This window comes from Oreochromis niloticus, linkage group LG9 (genome assembly GCF_001858045.2).
Source record: "Oreochromis niloticus isolate F11D_XX linkage group LG9, O_niloticus_UMD_NMBU, whole genome shotgun sequence".
Classification (NCBI taxonomy): Eukaryota; Metazoa; Chordata; class Actinopteri; order Cichliformes; family Cichlidae; genus Oreochromis; species Oreochromis niloticus.
This window is the reverse complement of record NC_031974.2, coordinates 31,689,898-31,710,531: the sequence shown is the minus strand read 5'-3', so window position 1 is coordinate 31,710,531 and position 20,634 is coordinate 31,689,898.

The following is a 20,634-nucleotide window of genomic DNA, read 5'->3' as shown; positions in this document are numbered from 1 at the left end:
GACTGCATTGTAAAAGAAAGGCCCTAACGTTGAGTATACTCTGTGCCAAAATGAGACAGGAAACTGCAGGCTGACAGGAAACGCCATGCTTTGCAAAAGTGAAACCAAAAGCAGAGTCTGAGTGCAAGTATTTTGAGCAGGTTGTAAACAATCAGGTTACTCTTTAGTATCTTTTATGTATCTATATCTTTTGATTAAGCTTTTAGTAGAGGTTGTTGATTGAAACAGTTGTTTAATACATTTTACATATAAGTCAAGATCATCAATTTCAATTTCAATTTCAATTTTATTTATATAGCGCCAAATCACAACAAAAGTCGCCTCAAGGCGCTTTATATTGTACAGTAGATAGCACAATAATAAATACAGAGAAAAACCCAACAATCATATGACCCCCTATGAGCAAGCACTTTGGTGACAGTGGGAAGGAAAAACTCCCTTTTAACAGGAAGAAACCTCCGGCAGAACCAGGTTCAGGGAGGGGCGGGGCCATCTGCTGCGACCGGTTGGGGTGAAAGAAGAAAAACAGGATAAAGACATGCTGTGGAAGAGAGACAGAGATTAATAACAGATATGATTCGATGCAGAGAGGTCTATTAACACATAGTGAGTGAGAAAGGTGACTGGAAGGGAAAAACTCAATGCATCATGGGAATCCCCGGCAGCCTACGTCTATTGCAGCATAACTAAGCCCTAACTATATGCTTTATAGTTAGGGCTGGACTCAGGATGGCCTCAGCCTGGTTGCATAAGCAGAGAGGTCAAATAAGGTGCAAGGCGAGAGGAACACATGCACAGACATACACGCACCCACATGCACACAGAGATAGTAGTGAGTTTATTTTTGTAGGTGAAAGTTTAAGCATGTTTTGCTAGGGTTGCAGTTTTTCTGTGGGTGTATGTGACGGTTTGATGAAAGTACAGGATGTCTAACAGCTATGTTGGGGCGGTGGTTGCGGGCACTGCACCTGGAGGAAGATGGAAGCTAATGTTCTTTTAAAATGGGTGAAAAAGTTAACTGGGGGTCTGTGGTTTTGATTTGACGTATGCAAGTATTGTATCTGCTTAGTGCATGAAGGGGCGTTGTATTACCCCGACCCTATAAAACTGTGTTCTGAAGTTTTGGAGATGAGATTTTGATGCTGTCTGCGTACAGTGTCCATCTCCCACGCTGCGTGTGTTTCATTAAAATCTTCGTTGACTCCATCTGACAGGGTCAGTGTGTTATTCCGATCTCCTCCACCTCTCTCTCCTCAAAATGAACCTTAACACTGAGCACTTAGTTTGTGAGTCAAAAGTGGCCTTGCTCTACAAGCCTTCATTATTAAAGTACATAAAACAATCTAATGAGCAGATACACATTAAAAAACTATTTCTTTTGTCCCTAACAGTCCCCCTTTTTCATTTCTCACTTGAGGAATGAACTAATTCCTAATTTATCACATTAAGTTTACTGCAATGCAATCCAATTCAATTTTATTTATATAGTGCCAAATCACAACAAAAGTCGCCTCAAGGCGCTTCATAGATACAGAGAAAAAACCAACAATCATATGACCCCCTATGAGCAAGCACTTTGGCGACAATGGGAAGGAAAAACTCCCTTTTAACAGGAAGAAACCTCCGGCAGAACCAGGCTCAGGTAGGGGCAGCCATCTGCTGCGACCGGCTGGGGTGAGATAACAGAGACTTTTAGGAGAGAGACCTAATATTTAGTAATCCACATTTCACTGTTTTACTCTTTGGTTCACATGTGGATTCTGTATTGTTCTTTCTTTGTGATTGTTTATGTTTAAGATGTTTATTGCTGGCTTTTAGTTTGTTTTTGTCTGTCTGGGAGCTGACATAGTCTCTATGGAGAAGGGTTTTTGCCAGGGGTAGCATCAGGAGAGAAGCTCCAGGGAGGCGTGTTCCATGTTAAAAGCTAAAATATAACAAAAGAGATTATGCTAAACAAAACAAAACCTTTCACTTGCCCAACCCTATCTGTCCCCTCAACGGGTTGTATGTTTTCAATGTTTCCTTATTATTTTGTCATAAAAATAAATCAAACAAATAAATCAAGCTGTGTGACAGCACCTTGCGTTTACGCCAGGCTGTGAGCTGTCCTAAATCTACTTCCTACACCCCCTTTTCAACTAGAATCCCAGTTTAAAACTATTCCTGACTTCCCTCAGTGCACACTGTAAAGTCTAAACAGATACAATTAGCTTCTCCCCTAAATTATTTTCTCAACCTTTGGAAACAGCCTCTATAAAGTTAACCCGTTTCATCTTTAAAACTTAGGCCTGGTTTCTTCGCCCCCTTTAACAGGTAGAGCACTGTGTTTGGGCAATTTACATAACATATAAATCCTGCAGCTATTCGTAAAGTCCCTCTCATTACTTTTATGCTCCCATTATAACCTGTGTCTAACAAGCTTTTGATCTTCTTTGCAATGTAAACAACTAGGTGTCTTTGTGCTCTGTTCTTCCCCTTTCTCTGGTTGGTTCCGTTCGGTCTCGGGCTTCCAGGATTCTTGCCACCCCTGTGGTCGCTGTGGTCCTGAAATCTTCTCCTGTAAAAGATAGAAAACAAAAAGCCTCTCTCTGCTACAGCTCACTAATCTACTGTGTTCATCTAATGTTCCTTTAATCATTCAAAGTTGTTTCACCATGTCATGCTCTGGGCTCTGTCCTTTATATTAACTTTACTTAATCTCAATGCTCTTTATGTGTGTGAGCAATACTTTTAGTTTTCTTAAACACACCCAGGGTAAGATATACACCATCACCATCTGAGCATAAAAACAGACAGAGATCTTCTCCGAACAGCTCAATTCAGAATGGTTTCACTCATCAGGGTTACGCCCCTTCATGCATCACAAATGAACATAATATACATCAGTTACAGCAAATGGTCAATCTTAAACCCCTAAAATTAGACAGAGAGGTTCCTCTTTCTGTCACACCTTCCATACAAGGCAATAAGTTTCAAGCCTACATGGTCCCTGAGGCGGATGCTCTTCTTTAACTAATCTCCTGTCATCTGTTACCAAGTAGACTAAAATGCAGTTAGAAGCTAAATGACTTTCAGGCCTTTGGTCTGGCAGGTTTATGGATTCTATGTGTTTGTAAGCGTGTATGCGGTTTATCCTTCTATGCTCCAAGTCACTTACACAATAGATTGTCTGGACATCGCGCCAAACAAAGCTTAAAACCTTCAATAGACTGGGCATCAACTCCTTCATGAGCACAATCGCAATGTGTATTAAAAAAATAATTTCTATGTATATAATCTTCAATGTTATTCATTTGGGTAAGCAACACTTTTAACACCCTCTTAAGAAGCTCTCTCCTTCTCTCATCTGATCATCTGAAGCACGTCCTGTACAAAACTTACTTCCTCTTTTCAACACACATACCACATTTGCCCTATATGGCTGTCTCGACATGTTTCCTATCAACTTATTCATTGCATGTCTATCTTTACAACTTCTGCATCACCAGTTCCTACACAAAGACAAAGCACACTGTGTTTCACCTCTACCCTAGAAATAAATCTATGTAATATCTGTATGTGTAAGCCTGCATTATAACCACTTATTCTAGGAATCAAAAAGAAATAAAACCTTTTCTACTCCTAAAATCTTCGCTAGTTTTCCCCAAAGCATATCTTTTATTCAGAGTGTCCCGCAGTTTCCCTTTAAGTTTGGTGTACAGCTTCTTATGAACACCGGCATGTTATCTTCTACACAGGATTCAGTTCATTTTAATCCTTTAACTTAAACATGAAAATAACAATTTCTGCCTCAGTTTTACCATACCTAAATTATCAAAAACCCCAAAAGTCATAAAATGATCCTAAAACCCATTTCAAATTAAACCTTAAATCCGGCCCTGCAAACCTGTGGTTAAGGAATGAAATCAATTTAATCATCATGTCAAATCTTTTCGAACTCCTGGCTCCGTCCAGAGCCTGCATCCTTGGAACTTCCTAGAAACAAAACCTGTGTGTTAACCTGAACTTCACATTTCATACTCAGTTTTCCCCACTTATGATCCAATTTGTGTTATAAGAAAGAAAACTTAAAACAGAACAGTTATCAGTCATGTCTTTAACCTTAGTCCAGTCTTTATCTCAGTGTCCAGTCGGTCCAACCTTTAGTCGACATCGTTCGTCCAGTCACCGTCCATTTACACACATTCATTGACACGTATTCCTCACCTTGCGGCCGCAGCTCAATGCAGCAGCTTCAGCGATGGAGACACTGAACATGGTCCATTCTGACTCAATGTCCCCAGTCTCCCTCGGAATGCTGTTGAAGCTCTGCCAGAGGTGTGCGTTAAAGCTCTCGCGGACTGGGGCCTCTGCTAGACGTTCCCAGCACACCCTCACTACGCGTTTAGGTGCACCTGGTCTGTCCTGCATCCTCCCCCGCCACCTTATCCAACTCACCACCAGGTGATGATCAGTTGACAGCTCAGCCCCTCTCTTTACCCGAGTGTCCAGAACATATGGTCGTTATGGCCAAACTGTGATTTGCACAGAAGTCCAATAACAAAACACCGCTCAGATTCAGATCAGGAAGGCCGTTCCTCCCAATCACGCCCCTCCAGGTCTCGCTGTTGTTACCCACGGTGGGGCACCTTCTAGCACCCCCCCCCCCAGGGACTCTAAGAAGGCTGGGTACTCTGAACTGCCACTCGGTGCATAAGCGCAGATGACAGTCAGGACCCGTTCCCCGACCCTGAGGCGCAGGGAACAAACCCTCTCATCCACCGGGAAAAACCCCAACGTACCGGTAGCAAGCCGAGGGGATATTAGAATACCCACCCCAGCCCGCCGCCTCTCACCAGGGGCAACTCCAGACTGAGACAGAGTCCAGCCCCTCTCCAGAAGACTGGTTCCGGAGCCCAAGCCATGCGTAGAGGTGAGCCCGACTATATCTAGCCGGTACCTCTCAAACTCAGGCTCCTTCCCCACCAGAGAGGTGACATTCCATGTCCCTATTGCCAGTCGTGGCAGCCGGGGATCAGTCCGCCAGGGCCTCCGCTCCTGGCCGCCACCCGGCACACAATGCACCCAACCCCTATGGCGCCTCCTGCGGGTGGTGGGCCTGCGGGAGGATGGGCCCATGTCTCCTCTTCGGGCTGTGCCCGGCCGGGCCCCATGGACTAAGGCCCGGCCACCAGACGCTCGCCCTCGGGCACCCTCCCCGGGCCTGGCTCCAGGACGGGGCCCCGGTAACCCTATCCCGGGGGGGGGTAAACTGTTCCCTCGATGTTCTCTTCATAAGGGTCTTCTGAATCGCTCTTTGTCTGGTCCCTCACCCAGGACCAATTTGCCATGGGAGATCCTACCAGGGGGCAAAAGCCCCCAGACAACATAACCCCTGGGATCCCTGGGACACACAAACCCCTCCACCACGATAAGGTAGCGATTCACGGAGAGGAATGAAGGAGGCAGCCGACAGGTATCGACAGGCCAAGCGGAATGCGGCTCGGGCAGTGGCTGAAGCAAAAACTCGGGTGTGGGAGGAGTTCGGAGAGGCCATGGAAAAAGACTTTCGGACTGCCTCGAAGAGATTCTGGCAAACTGTCAGGCGTCTCAGGAGGGGAAAGCAGTGCTCTACCTGCACTGTGTATAGTGCTGGCGGAGCGCTGCTGACGTCGACTGAGAAAATTGTAAGGCGGTGGAAGGAATACTTCGAGGACCTCCTTAATCCCACTGACACGTCTTCCGAGGAGGAAGCAGAGTCAGTTGGTCAACATCAGGGATGTTGACCAACTGTATATACAGTTGAGGTATTGCACATAGAATTGGTATTGCACAGTGGTGGTCCATAGAGGAAGTGGGAAGTGGGGGGCTGTGTTATCGGTGCATGTGTTAGTTCAGGGTGGTTATCGCTTTGGGGAAGAAACTGTTTTTGAGTCTGTGGGTTTTTGTGCTGATGCACCTGTAGCGCTTCCCTGAGGGAAGCAGGCTGAACATGTTGAAGCCAGGGTGGGAGCTGTCCTTGATAATGTTTGCTGCTCTGCTGAGGCAGTGGGAGGAATAAATGTCCATCAGGGAGGGGAGAGGGCAGCCGATGATCTTTTGTGCTGTCTTGACCACACTCTGAAGCCTCACTCTATCCGCCTTGGTGCAGCTGCTGTACCATACCGTGATGCAGTAGGTTAGCAGGCTCTCAATGGACGAGCGGTAGAAAGTCAGCAGCAGGTTGGAGTTCAGCTTGTACTTCCTGAGGACTCTCAGGAAGTGCAGCCACTGTTGGGCCTTGTTGACAACCGCTGAGATGTTTTCTGTCCAGGAGATGTCAGCAGAGATGAGGACAGCAAGGAACCGGAAGGTGTGGACCCTCTCCACACACTCCCCGTTGATGTAGAGGGGGGCCAAGTCGGTCCTGTGTCTCCTGAAGTCAACAATGAGTTCTTTGGTTTTCTTAGTGTTCAGTGCCAGGTTGTTTTCTGAACACCATGCTGCCAGCTTCAGGACTTCCTCTCTGTACTCTGCCTCGTCTCCCTTCGAGATGAGTCCGACTACCGTGGTGTCATCAGCAAACTTGATGATGAGAGTGTTGTTGTGGGTCGAACTGCAGTCGTGGGTGTAGAGAGAATACAGGAGGGGGCTCAGCACACAGCCCTGTGGGGAGCCGGTGCTCAGTGTGCGAGTGGAGGAGAGATGAGGGCCGAGTCTTACAGTCTGGGGCCGGTTTGTGAGAAAGTCTTTTATCCAGGCACATGTGAGAGGAGGGAGGCCAAGAGTGACCAGTTTGGTGATGAGGATGTCCGGGATGATTGTATTAAAGGCTGAGCTGTAGTCCACGAAGAGCATTCGGATGTAGCTCTGCCGCTGCTCTAGATGACTCAGCACAGCGTGGAGGGCTGTGGCGATGGCGTCTTCTGTGGATCTGTTTGCACGGTATGCAAACTGGTGGGGGTCGAATTCTCGGGGGAGGTAATCCTTGATGTGCTGAAGGACTAGTCTCTCAAAGCATTTCATGATTACCGGTGTGAGGGCCACAGGGCGGTAATCATTCAGGCTGGAGATGGGAGACTTCTTCGGCACTGGGATGATTGTGGCTGATTTTAGACAGGATGGGATGGCTGCCTGATCCAGTGAGAGGTTGAAGAGTCTGGTGAAGATGAGGGTGAGCTGGTGTGCGCATGCTCTTAGTACCTTGCCAGGTACTCCGTCTGGACCGGCCGCCTTCCTGGGGTTCACTGCTAGGAGCACACGTCTGACATCGTGCTCCGTTACAGTGAGTGGAGCGGTGCAGGAACCAGGTGCGGGTGAGGATGAGGATGGGAGCAGGGCTGAGGCAGATGAGTGTTGCTGTTGTGGTGTTTCAAAGCGGGCGAAGAAGCTGTTTATTTCCTCTGCCAGCTGCACACTCGGGTTTTCTGTTTTCGCAGTGCTGCCTCTGTGGTTGATGATGTCTTGCATTCCCTGCCACACCTCCCGTGTGTTGTTGCTGGACAGGTGGGACTCGATGTTCCTTTTGTGGTCTGACTTGGCTTTTTTAATCCCCCTTTTCAGGTCAGCTCGAGCAGCCCTGTACAGAGCTCTGTCACCTGACCTGAAGGCGGCATCACGGGCTTTGAGGAGTGAGCGGACCTCGCTGGTCATCCAGGGTTTTTGGTTTGGGAAAACCCGAATGCTTTTGTCCACTGTCACATTTGCAGTACAGAACTTGATGTAGTCCAGTACTGATCCTGTGAAAGTTTCTAGGTCCTGGTGTTCAGATATGTCCCAGTCTGTCTCTGTGAAGCAGTCCTGTAGTTTGGAGAGAGCATTTTCAGGCCAGGTTGTAACAGTCTTTGTGGTGGGCCTGGCACTTCATCTGAGGGGGGTGTAGGCTGGGGTAGAGCAGGAGGGAGAGGTGGTCGGACTGACCGAGGTGGGGGAGGGGTATGGCTCTATATGCATGCTTGATGTTGGAGTAAACATGATCTAGAGTGTTTTCTCCTCTGGTGGGACATTTGACATGCTGATAGAACTTTGGGAGTACAGTCTTTATGTTGGCCTTATTAAAATCACCTGCAATAATGTGAACACGCTGGGCCCGCTGCTGTTCGTTAATGGTGTTCAGCAGGATAGAGAGCGCCGTGTTTATGTTGGCATCGGGTGGAATGTACACAGCCGTGATGATCACTACTGTTAGCTCTCTCGGTAGAAAAAAAGGCCGGCATCTTACCGACATGTACTCGAGGTTCAGGGAGCAGTGACTGTTTATAATTGTCCCGTTGTTGCACCAGCTTTCATGCACGTAAATACAGAGCCCTCCCCCCCTGCTCTTACCGGAGTCTTTTGTCCTGTCCCAGCGGACTAGACTGCGGCCTGCTAGCTGCACGCTAGCATCAGGTATTCCCGGGTGAAGCCAGGTTTCGGTGATGATCAAGGCACAGCAGTCACGAACATAGCGATTTCCCACTAGTTGTAATTCCAGGTCGTCCGTTTTTTGCATGAGGGATCTGGCGTTGGAGAGATAGAGGCTCGGCAGAGGTGGCGTGTGGTTTGTTTTTTAGCCTCAGCATAATGCCGGACCTACGGCCCTGCTTTTGCTTCCTCTCCCTCCGTCTGCGCCTCCGCCTAGTCCCAATAACAATCCACGGGGAGGCCGGTGGTCTCGCTATGTGAGCTGGGATGTTGTGTGTGCGAAGAAAGTCCAGTGAAACAGATGTTTGATGCTGTTTGATGCTTTGATGCTGTAACTTGACCAACACTGCTTACGACCTGATCAGGTCCCCACAGGTAGCCTTCTCCTCAGCCAGTTGTAATCTGGAAAGCCCACCTTATATTTGTTCTCCAAGAAATTATTTACAGCGCTGTTATTCACTATTACAGACCTGCTTAGAACAAAAATGAGAAAAAAGAGAGCTGATTATTAGCTCATCAAAGCACAAAACAAAATCACCTTCCTGGTTTTCTCTAAGTGCACTATTACAAAAATAATGGGCCCCCTTAGACATGTCCATGTTTAATAAAACTCCCTTTATTAAAAAAACAAGACAACCCAAACCTAACCGACAGAATCAACCCATCACTACAACAACCTCAAAAATCTTAAACACAGAAAATTTTGCTTATTAACACTAGATTTACTATCCTGCGCAAATTTGCGTAACTTCCCTAAACCCAACACCCCCTAGAATTACTGGCTTTTTTATTTTCTGGTGCAAGTCCCGAGGTGTTAAGCACCCCTGCTGAGATTTTTAGCTGTTCCCTACCAAGGTTCGTTTCAAAGTTTGAAACACTTTGAAATAAAACAGACTTGTGTACCCATATATTGTGAATGTCTGTCTTTTGTATGTAGGTTGTAAGACAGAGGTTTGGCCTGCCTTGGATCTAAGTAAACAAATGCCAATGTTGCACAAACACACACACACACACACACACACACACAGCAAATCTGCATTTATTTGTCCCACAAGTGGAAAATCTGCATTGTCATTGCAAAAAAGTGGACAGAGCACGGTATAGAAAGTGTACTATACAAACAATCTGGAAACATAAATATGGACACGTGTATTAAAAAATATTGCTGTATGTATACACACACACACACACACACATATATATATATATATATATATATATATATATATATATATATATGATATAGATGTGTCTGTGTGTATAACTAGACTTTATGCATATTATATAACGTGTGACTATATAAATATATGTACAACTTTATGTATATATGTTTATGGCCAGGCATCCAATGTAGTGACAAGGATTGACAAGATCTAATATTGCATATGAGAAATATTGCACATAGAAACTACCATGGTGTATAGTACGCTGCAGGTAAGGAAGGAAAGTAGCTTTGCAGGGAAGGAAAGAATGGTCCAAGTCAGGCCAAACCTCTGTGTTACAACTTTCAGAAATGCCTGCCGTATCTATACAAAATATCCCACACATTGACTGACCTGCAAATATAAAAGACACACATTCACACCTTCTTTGACTCTCAGCACAGATCTTCCATTGTTCCATCGTCACTGTGTATGTGTATGTGCCACTCCCTCACATACACAGTGACGATGGAACATTGGAAGATCTGTGCTGAGAGTCAAGGAAGGTGTGAATGTGTGTCTTTTATATTTGAGAGAGAGTGGCATTGCTTGCCTACAGCACAGTGCTGTGCATAAAAGCAGACCGACCCAGGCCGGAGAATCATTTCTTGTTCGCATTTCTGAGAACGCACATCAGGATGGCCTCCGTATCACTACCATGCAGGAAGAACCTCTCCACGCAACAGGCTCTCTCTCTATATATATATATATCTATATATCTATATATATATATATATATATATATATATATATATATATATATACATATATATATATATATATATATGTATGTATATATATGTATGTATGTGTGTGTGTGTGTGTGTATATGATATAGATGTGTCTGTGTGTATAACTAGACTTTATGCATATTATATAAGGTGTGGCTATATAAATATATAAATATATGTACAACTCTGTGTATATATGTTTATGGACAGGCATGCAGGCAGGTAAGGAAGGAAAGTAGCCTTGCAGGGAAGGAAAAACTTGAATCTCTCATGGTTAGGGGTCGGGGGAGGGTGTGTTTGCACAACAAAAGCAGGAGAACAATGGAGCTGAAGACCTGTGAAAATCTCAGCGGGGTGCCAAGAGGTGTTAGGGTCGGGGGGAATTTACGCAAATCTGCGCAGGGCAGTAAATCTAGTAGTAGGGACTTGCACCAGGGAAAAAAGGCTCAGTAATTCTAGTGTTAATCTATCCATATGTTGTTGGGATTAGAATTTCAGGGCCACAAAAGTTTTGCCTTACTTTTGGCTTAACTAATACTTACATAGTCTGAAATCAGACTTAAATCACTCTCTCTGTTCATTTCCCCCACATCATATTTCAGTTGCCTCAGGTTCTTCAGCATCCTGACAGTCTGAGGTCAACTGACATAATTTCACCTGCTCAATACACAGAAAATCTTGTTAAAAGCCACACAATTTGCACACCATCATCACTAAATTCCAAATGTTCTTTTCTAAAAACTACTACACACTAAGTGATTTGGACAAGATGATAAACAGACTCACACGCTCAACATGCTGTCTAGTCTTCATGATCTCTCTTGTAATTCTAAGGTTAATGCATTTTCTGTTTGTGTGTGTGAGTTTGTATGTTTCTTTTGGCAGTGTTTCAGACTTCTTCACAATTTTCCAACTTAAACAGTCAGTTTTCTTTCCCAAATTTGCTAACCCAAATTTCGATTCCCCACATTAAATAACAGCATTCCTCTGTGTTCTCACCTCCTGCTCCGCTGTCCTCTCTCACTTCAACAGTCCAAAACAGGCAGTTCTCTTTCCGAGACCGAATCCACTCTTGGGTTCGGTCTCCTCTGTGTACACATGGCTGTCGTTAATGCACAGGTTGTTCAGGTCACTGTTGCTCTGCTTGGAGCAGCCCACCAGGGAGAAAAAACCCAAAGACACCTTGCTGTCAGAGCTGCCGGTTCGTTGGTGTCCCAATTTGAATTTCTTCTTAACATCAGGAGAGTTGACACTGAGACCAGATGAGTGGCTGCCACTCAGAGAGGAATTCTTCTCAGGCAGTGTCCCCAGTGTGGACATGGACTGTGAGATGTTACGCTGCAAGTTTGATATTCGGGCAAAGAGCTTTTGAGATTTTAATTTCTTTTTCTCATCCATGTTATTGCTCTTTGGAGCTGCATTCCTTGTCTTCAGCCAGGAGTGAGAGCTTGCTTGTGAGGTTCAGTAACACATGGCGCTGTAAACACTTCAACCAAAAACTGGGCCTGAACGTTTCCAATAATGTTAGCCTATAACTTTCTTCCGACCGCTGCATGTGGAAAATTGATCCAGGTCTGCTTCCACCTACAGATAACAAAACTGAGACATTTTCATTATTATCATCAGTGCTTAAACGACCTGCTTCTCTCTCTTTCCGGTCAAAAATACCAATTATGTCATGTATACAAGTGTAAGCGTGTTCTTCATTGCATTTTTATGTATTCATGTTAATGTTCAGTGAGTGTAAGCTGTTTCTTCATTACATATGTATTTTATAATCAGGTTTAATTCTTGCATCTCTTCACTGAGCTGTGGATTCAAACTGTCTCACTTCTGGTTCTTTCCAAAAATAATTTCACATGTAACAGTTTGTGTATGTGTGTTTTCTATTCATTCATGTAATCGTTAGTTCATGTATTTATTTTCCGCGGTCTTTCTCTTTTCTTTTTCTTTTTTTTTGATGTGGTGGACAATCCTAAACCTCCATGATTTAGCTTCCATTTTCAATCCAATTATATCCTGTACTCTCTCACTCGAACTCGTCCGGGCTTGACCTCTGACTGGTCCCTGTCCCTCTCTTCACAGTGTCCTGTGTGGCCTTAAAATCTCCAACAACACAGTCCCACTCAGATTTTTCTGCTCCTCTGTTTCTTCTCCGTTGATCTTTTCAGTCTTTTCTTTTAGGTTAAGTCCCAGCCTGGCAAAATATCACATTCAGTGCCTTCAAACAGTCATGTCACACTGTTCTTACCAGCCTGCAGTTCACCGTGCATGTTGCATCACGTGCTTTCTTTCATGCTGCTGCTGGAGTCGTCAGTGTTATGGTTCAGTTGCACTGTCTTTTGCCTGCTGTTAACTCTTCAAGTCCACGATGTTCTGTCTGTCTTCTGTCTTCATCAGGAGATCGACTGTCCTTTAAGCTTCTTCTCAGGGTGGGGACAGAATGAGAGGTCAAGCTGTAAAAAATTTTTAAGCCAAAGACTGGCCTGTTTCTCATCCCAATTCTGTTAATCTATCCTTTTGCCGCTGTAGTCATGTTTTCAGGGTGAGGAGAGTCCACCTGTATCGACGCACTAAAACATGTAATTTATATCATTTTATTACTTTTTCTTAAGGCATTCAGTCTCTAATTCCTCTGTTTTCATGTTGCAACGTCTCTCACCAGGTCACAAGCTATAATCAGATTTCCTGTTTGACGCACACACTCTGCAGTTTGCCCACGCACACACTTTTCTCTCAGACTTCCTCTTTCTCCCGCACTCTGCTATGAACCCACGTAGTGTTATTATTACTTATTTATTATTTTGTACAAATCACACAGAATCACTCGAATCCAGTGCTCACAACATTCACACACTTAGAATCACTCAAAATACGCTTTCCTAAGAGTATTTTATCAAACATGCTTTTTAGAATCAGAAAGAGGAAGTAGACAACACCCAGTTAAGTGCGTATGTCCTCTTAAAAGAGAAGAGAAATAAACACATATGGGACAATTCTCCCCATCTTAGACAAAATGTGACCTTAAATGTCCTTTTCTAAGTCATGTTCTTCTCTACACACAACTCTTGGCCTCCAGGGCATAAAACTTTGAATATAGTCTTTTACTTTACCAGAACTAGACCTAATCTAAATCCTGTCTCATTCACTGCTGAAGTTCTAGTTCAATGAACACATGTGTCGCAGTTTAAAATCAAAAGAGGAAGTAACTCACACCCAAGAACTGTGTGTGTGTGTGTTAATGTCTGTGTCCCTTCAAACGATGAAAAGGTGAACATATATGGTGAGTTTTCCTCAATTTACACAAAATATAACATTAAATATCCTTTTCTAATTCTTGTTCTTCTTTAAACACAGTGAATGACCTCTAGGTCATAACCTTTGGACTTATAACTCTGATATAACTCCACACAGCGCACCAAGCACAGAGAAACTTCAACCTCAGTGCTTCAGAATTCTCCTCAAAATTCAGAAACTGTTTCTGTCATTTATCTGCCCAAGAACTTCATCAAATGGACCTCGCCGGGTCCAGTAATCTTCAGCACATGTATATCACTGCAGCCAGTGAAGATTTAAAAACAGTTTCTTGTCTCAGTGCACCCAGTATTAACTTATCAGATGGACCGCAGCCGATCCATCAATCTCAACACAATTGTGTGTCCACATGTACACAACTTATTCTTCACTTGCATCACAGCACATCTAGTAATATCTTCAGAATTACTTCAACATGGTAAACATTGATTTTCCTTTAAAATCAATTTACCATTAAAACTCAAGATCACAGCTGACTCGATTCCCTGAATCCTGAGTCAGTTAAACACCTTGCTCACCTCAAGGTGTCCTTTTCTCGGACTCCCTCGTCCGAGCTCACTCTTTTGGTGAATGGTATATCAACCATTCACAGATTTATTTCTTTTCCTCAGACCACGCCGGATCTGTTAATATCAACAACGCTGCACACTCAGAAATGTACAACTGATTCTTCCCTTCAGAACGCGCCGGATCTGTTACTTCAGCACAATAAACACTGATTTTCCTTCAAAATCAGTTTACCAAGAGCCACAAAACCATTTCTGACTCGATTTTCTGAAATTCTGTGTCACTTAAACATCCTGACAGCATCAGGTGTTTTCTGTCGGACTTCCTCGTCCGAAATTACTCTTTTTACTCACAAATAAGTGTATCTCAAAATGATCTTCTGATCATAGCTATTCCTGAGGCCACAAATCTCAGCAGCGCCACCTGAGTAAAATCTTAGTAAACGTCTTCACTAAGGGGGGAAGTTCTTCAACTCCGTGACTAACACTTATTGAACCATAAACTGACCAATAACTCTTATATTCTCTTATTCTTTAATCACACATTGGTCTCTTTTCTCTCTTATTTCCTCATAACATCTCATGTTACTTTTATCTCAGTACTGTCTTTTTCTCAAAGTTTCATTATCCTTACTTCAAACTTCTCATTACTTCAAAGTTTTACTTTATTCTCAAGAATTCAGTTTTACCACTACTGAGCCAATTTGATAGTTAAGATCATCTACTCAGCGAACAGATAATTTAGAATTCAGCCAATTTGCACAAATTTGCTTATCGAACAGGTTTGTGCCTACCTTTAAATCTTTTTAGACCAGTCTTCTGTTCGCCTCATATCAGATCCAACCTTTGGCCACATTTGTTCTCTTTGTTGCATGGCGAACCGGGCAGAAACACCAAATATTAAACCCCAATCCTTTTGTCCCCATGATAGAACAGAGAAAACCGACTCATAGTGTGTTAAAACATTTATATTTCTTTTATTCAATCATCTTCCGGAAGAGAGAGACCCCTGCACAGCTCAAACGCCAGTTGCAAGAGCTCTAACATTAGAATCATAAACTGTGTCTCATATAGGTGTTATTTTGGTACTTTAAACGTCACACAGTCTCAAACATTGCTTATATGGAAAGTTCCTCTTTTCTGTGTCTTATCTATTAATATGCCTGTGCACTAAAACTTCTTGTTTTTCAGTCTGGCTGAGCACTTAGTTTGTGAGTCAAAGGTGGCCTTGCTTTACAAGCCTTCAGTATTAAAGTACATAAAACAATATAATAGGAAAATGAGGATACTAAGGATATTGATTTCCTGACAGCGGCTAAACATGTCACTCCTGGTCTGATTGGGGAGGGGACCAGATAAAACTTCAGAGTCCGACATTGTTTTGGCAAAGTTACACACCGATTCAATATTGATTTTAGTGACCTCCGATTGGCGTAACCGGGTGTCATTGCTGCCGATGTGAATTATGATTTTAATGAATTTATGTTTACCCTTAGCCAGCAGTTTTAAATTTCCTTCAATGTCGCCTGCTCTGGCCCCTGGAAGACAATTGACTATGGTTGCCGGTGTCTGTAGCTTCACATGTCTGAGAACAGAATGACCAATTACCAGAGTTTGACCCCCGGCGGGTGTGTCGCCGAGTGGGGAAAAACGGTTAGACACATGAACAGGTTGGTGGTGTACCTGGAGCTTCTGTTTAGGACTATGCTTCCTCCTCACCATCACCCAGCCGCCCTCTTTCCCCAGCTGCTTGGGGTCTGCCGGGGAACAGCTAGCGGGGCCTATGCTATCTTCGGCTGCACCAGCTACAGGGGCCTGGCTAGCTACGGGTGAATGAAGGGTGCGAACCCGAGTCTCCAATTCAGTAATCCTGGCCTCCAGAGCTGCAAATATGCTACATTTGTTACAGGTATCATTACTGCTAAAGGAGGCCGAGGAGTAGCTAAACATCTGACACAATGAGCAGGAAAGTGCAGGAGGGACAGGTGAAGTAGCCATGGTGCTAACGAGTCGGCTACGAGCTAAGCTAAGCTAGCGAAACAGTACAGAGACATTGAGTGAATACTTTGGCTATAAATTAGGTAGTGAGTACACAGAAAGGGTGATTCAGATGAAGCACGTGAAGATTATACTATGAAAAAAGAATGTATTTAAAAGTTTTTAATTAAAATGCTAAGCAGATAAACTACTCAGAAACACCAGTGTGTTTGAGCAGGAACAGGAAGTGATACTCTACTGCCAGGCCCCACAGAGCGTGGGGCAGCCCACCTGACCCCACCACCGAGAAAACTGCCCCCACCCCATCATCCACTCATCTCCCAGACTACACAAGACAATAGATACCCAGGCTGAGAGCTTCCTCCACCTCTCCTATAGGGCTTTGGAGTTGACGTCACGCCGCGGAGCGCGGCGCCATTTTCGGGGTCTACGAATCAAAAGAGACACTGTGTTGGAACGACGTCGACAAGAATCATGCTTAAAAGCAGCTCCAAAGAAAACGGACGGTATAGAGACCGATTGCGTCCAGAGGTGAAGCAGCGGTACTTAAAAAAAATAGCGTGCATTGGAAATGTGGACCCGTATGAAACACGGCCGTGGAGTAGAAACCCTGAAGACCAAGCGCTACTGACGTAGCCTGACATATTTTCGTACCTTATCTGTGGAGTCAGCGAGTACAAGTCGTCATTCAAACAAAGGTAAGTCAGCTCAAGTACTGCGTGTGAAATGCGTTTGATTTTCCCCCAAACATTCAGATTAGTGCAGCATAAATTCATTCATGAGGGGAAATTACAGTGAGAACATGTGGAGGCTGTTAGAGGGATAACACAGTGAGTTCAGTGCATTGATGAGACATTGTCCTGAAGGATTTAGTTATTCTTTATGGTTAAAGAAATTGCAATGATTTATTCATATTTATTATAAATAATTTAAATATACATCTTGCTTCTGTGTTTGTGTCCTGTGTCACTAAAAATACATTTTATTTTAATTTTATACATTGATTAATGACCTGCAGAATCTCCTTATCATATTAAGTGATTCATAATTGTCACTTTATGCTTTCTCCATCTCTAAAGCGATTACATCCTTGCATTACATACTTTAGGTTCATTTTCTGCAGGCAGGTTTCTGACAGAAAACAGGCAGATTTACCCTATAAAATGCAGCGTTTTATAGATGGACACATAAAGAAATGAAAAATTACATGTATGTGCTAACTTTCTAAACACTGTCACATTTATGATAAAGTAGATAAAACACATTTATGTCAGCCTTGGCTCATAGTTCTTGTCTTTAAATGAACTTTGTCTGTGTGTGTTTCAGGTACTGCACTCTCAAAGACTGAATGAACCAGCATTGCAGCCGTGGGTCACTGTGAGCATCACAGGGAAGGTTGAAGCCGCCCACTGCACCTGTATGGCCGGAGTCGTGGAGACCTGCAGCCATGTCCCTGCTCTTCTGTTTAATGTAGAAGCAACAGTGCGGATCTGTGGCACAAGGACTGTTACAGATGAACCTGCATACTGTTTTTTTCTGGGTAATGTGACCAAGATACAGCCAGAGGTTGGCCATAAGATAGACTTCTCCTCTTCAGCTGCCCAAAAAAAGGCTCTTGATCAAAACATAAACAGACCATCCATATTGAAAGGTAAAAGGAGCCGTCCTCAAAAAAGAAAAATCCCACCTGCTACTGTGGAGGAGTTGTCACTGCTATAATGCCATAATGTTTTATCTAGGGGTCTAGATTTATGCCTGTAGTGCACTGCCATGTAAATAATTTGCATTTACTGAATATGTACTGACTGAGTACTACTGTTCAAAAATTTAATAAAGAAACAAACTAAGTTTTGCCTCTTTTTTTATTATTAAAACCACTTTATAGAACATCACATCAGAATCAGAATCGTGTTTATTGGCCAAGTATATGTGCAGACAAATACAAGGAATTTGGTTCCGGTAGATGGTGGCTATCAAGCACAGCAATGTAAAACACACACACACACACACACACACACACACGTCTATATATACATTACACATGCATACACATACATACACAAAGCTGTGTAAACCAACTATAAATAACTAAACTTATGTACATAAAATACAGAAATGAAATGAGGTGGAATGAATACTACAAAATGTACATAAGGTGCAGTTGCAGTCTGGCAGTGGGAGCAGTGTGACAGGTCAACTGTTTAGAAGGGAGATGGCGAGGGGAAAGAAACTGTTCCTGTGTCGGGTGGTCCTGGTCTGCAGGCTTCTGTACCGTCTGCCAGAGGGCAGCAGGTCAAAAAGTCTGTGTCCAGGGTGTGAGGGGTCTGTGATGATTTTCCCTGCCCGTTTCCTGGTTCTTGAGAGGTACAGATCCTGGATGGAGGGCAGGGGGGCGCCGATGATCCTTTCTGCTGCCCGTACAGTCCGCTGCAGTCTGCTCCTGTCCTGTTTAGTGGCTGCACCATACCAGACTGTGATGGAGGAGCACAGGACAGACTCAATGACTGCAGTGTAGAACTGGGTCAGCAGCTCCTGCGGAAGACTGTACTTCCCCAGTTGTCTCAGGAAGTACATCCTCTGCTGGGTCTTTTTGAGGATGGAGTTGATGTTGGTCTCCCACTTCAGGTCCTGGGAGATGGTGGTACCCAGGAACTTGAAGATCTTCACAGTCGACACAGGGCTGTCTGACATGATGAGGGGGGGCAGAGTTGGGGGATGCCTCCTGAAGTCCACTGTCATCTCTACAGTTTTAAGAGTGTTCAGCTCCAGATTGTGCTGACTGCACCAGAGTACCAGCCGCTCAACTTCCTGCCGGTATGCAGACTCATCACCATCCTGAATGAGGCCAATGACGGTGGTGTCATCTGCAAACTTTAGGAGTTTAACAGCCGAGTTCTTGGAGGTGCAGTCATTAGTGTAGAGGGAGAACAGTAGTGGTGAGAGGACACATCCTTGAGGGGCACCAATACTGAGGGTCCGAGTTTCAGAGGTGATCTCCCCCAGCCTCACTTGTTGCTTTCTGTCTGTCAGGAAGCTGGTGATCCACTGACAGGTAGCTGGAGACACGCTGAGCTGGGAGAGTTTGGAAGAGAGAAGTTCAGGCACGATGGTGTTAAAAGCCGAACTAAAGTCCACAAACAGGATCCTGGCATAAGTTCCCGGGCGGTCGAGGTGTTGCAGGATGTAATGCAGCCCCATATTCACTGCATCATCCACCGACCTGTTTGCCCGGTAGGCAAACTGCAGAGGGTCCAGCTGGTGGCCTGTAATGTCCTTCAGATGGGCTAACACCAGTCGTTCGAAGGATTTCATGACCACAGACGTCAAGGCGATAGGTCTGTAGTCGTTCAGTCCTGTGATGGTGGGTTTCTTGGGAACAGGGATGATGGTGGAGCGTTTGAAGCAGGATGGAACTTCACACAGCTCCAGGGATCTGTTGAAGATGCGAGTGAAGATGGGAGCCAGCTGTTCAGCACAGGTCTTGAGGCAGGAGGGTGAGACACCGTCTGGTCCGGGGGCTTTCCTGGGCTTCTGTTTCTGGAATAGTCGGCTCACATCCTCAGTGTGTATTCTGAGTTTCAGGGAGGAGGAAAGGGGGGTGGGAGGTGTGATGGAGGTCGTTGAGTCTGGATTGGAGAGGGTGGTGGTGGTCGTTGAGTCTGAAATGGGAAGGGTGGTGGTGGTCGTTGAGTCTGGATTGGGGAGGGTGGGGGTGGTCGTTGAGACTGGATTGGAGAGGGTGAGGGTGAAGGGGGGAGAGGTGGAAGGTGTGTTGGGGGTCAGTGTCTGAAGCGGTGTCTCTGGGGAGGGGAGGGTGAGGCGTGGGAGTCTGTCCGTCTCAAACCTGCAGTTACAATGTAGAATCCATCTCATTTATAGTTTATAAAAGACAAAATGTTTACATAAAATCATGACAGTGTTTACATGATATCACCCACTACTAACGTTATTTACTGTATCTTTTGAAAAATAAATACCACTATTTATACAGCAAAAGACTTAAGAATATTTAACAGGAGCAAGTTTCATTTTCCCTGGTTTTACTATAACACTGTTCAACAAACGCAGCAAACCTTCACCATCTTATCCTGAAGGGTCACCTCTTCACCCTCACATGGAAGAAGTAATCTGATTGGCATGGTGGTATGTTTGAAGCAGGTCCCTTGTGTAGTGCTGGAACACAGTCACGATGTGTTTCATCCATTTCATAGGCTGGTTTGCTGCAATAATGCCAAATAATTAGCAACTCTATAAATAGAAGGTAGTTCTGCAAAAAGACCTCAGTAGGATGTTTGTTCTAATTTGCTATTACCTCAGAGTGCATCACAAATAAAACTAATAGGCTATAAAGAGTGATATGAACATATTTAGAACTTACCTGAATGAAAATACTGGAGCACACCAACAGATATTTGGAGATGGAAGAGAGCTGGATATCAGCTCCTCTCACAGCTGCTATCCAGGCTAGACGCCTTCGTTTGGTAACAACCGATACACGAACTGCCTCATGTTGCTTCCAGA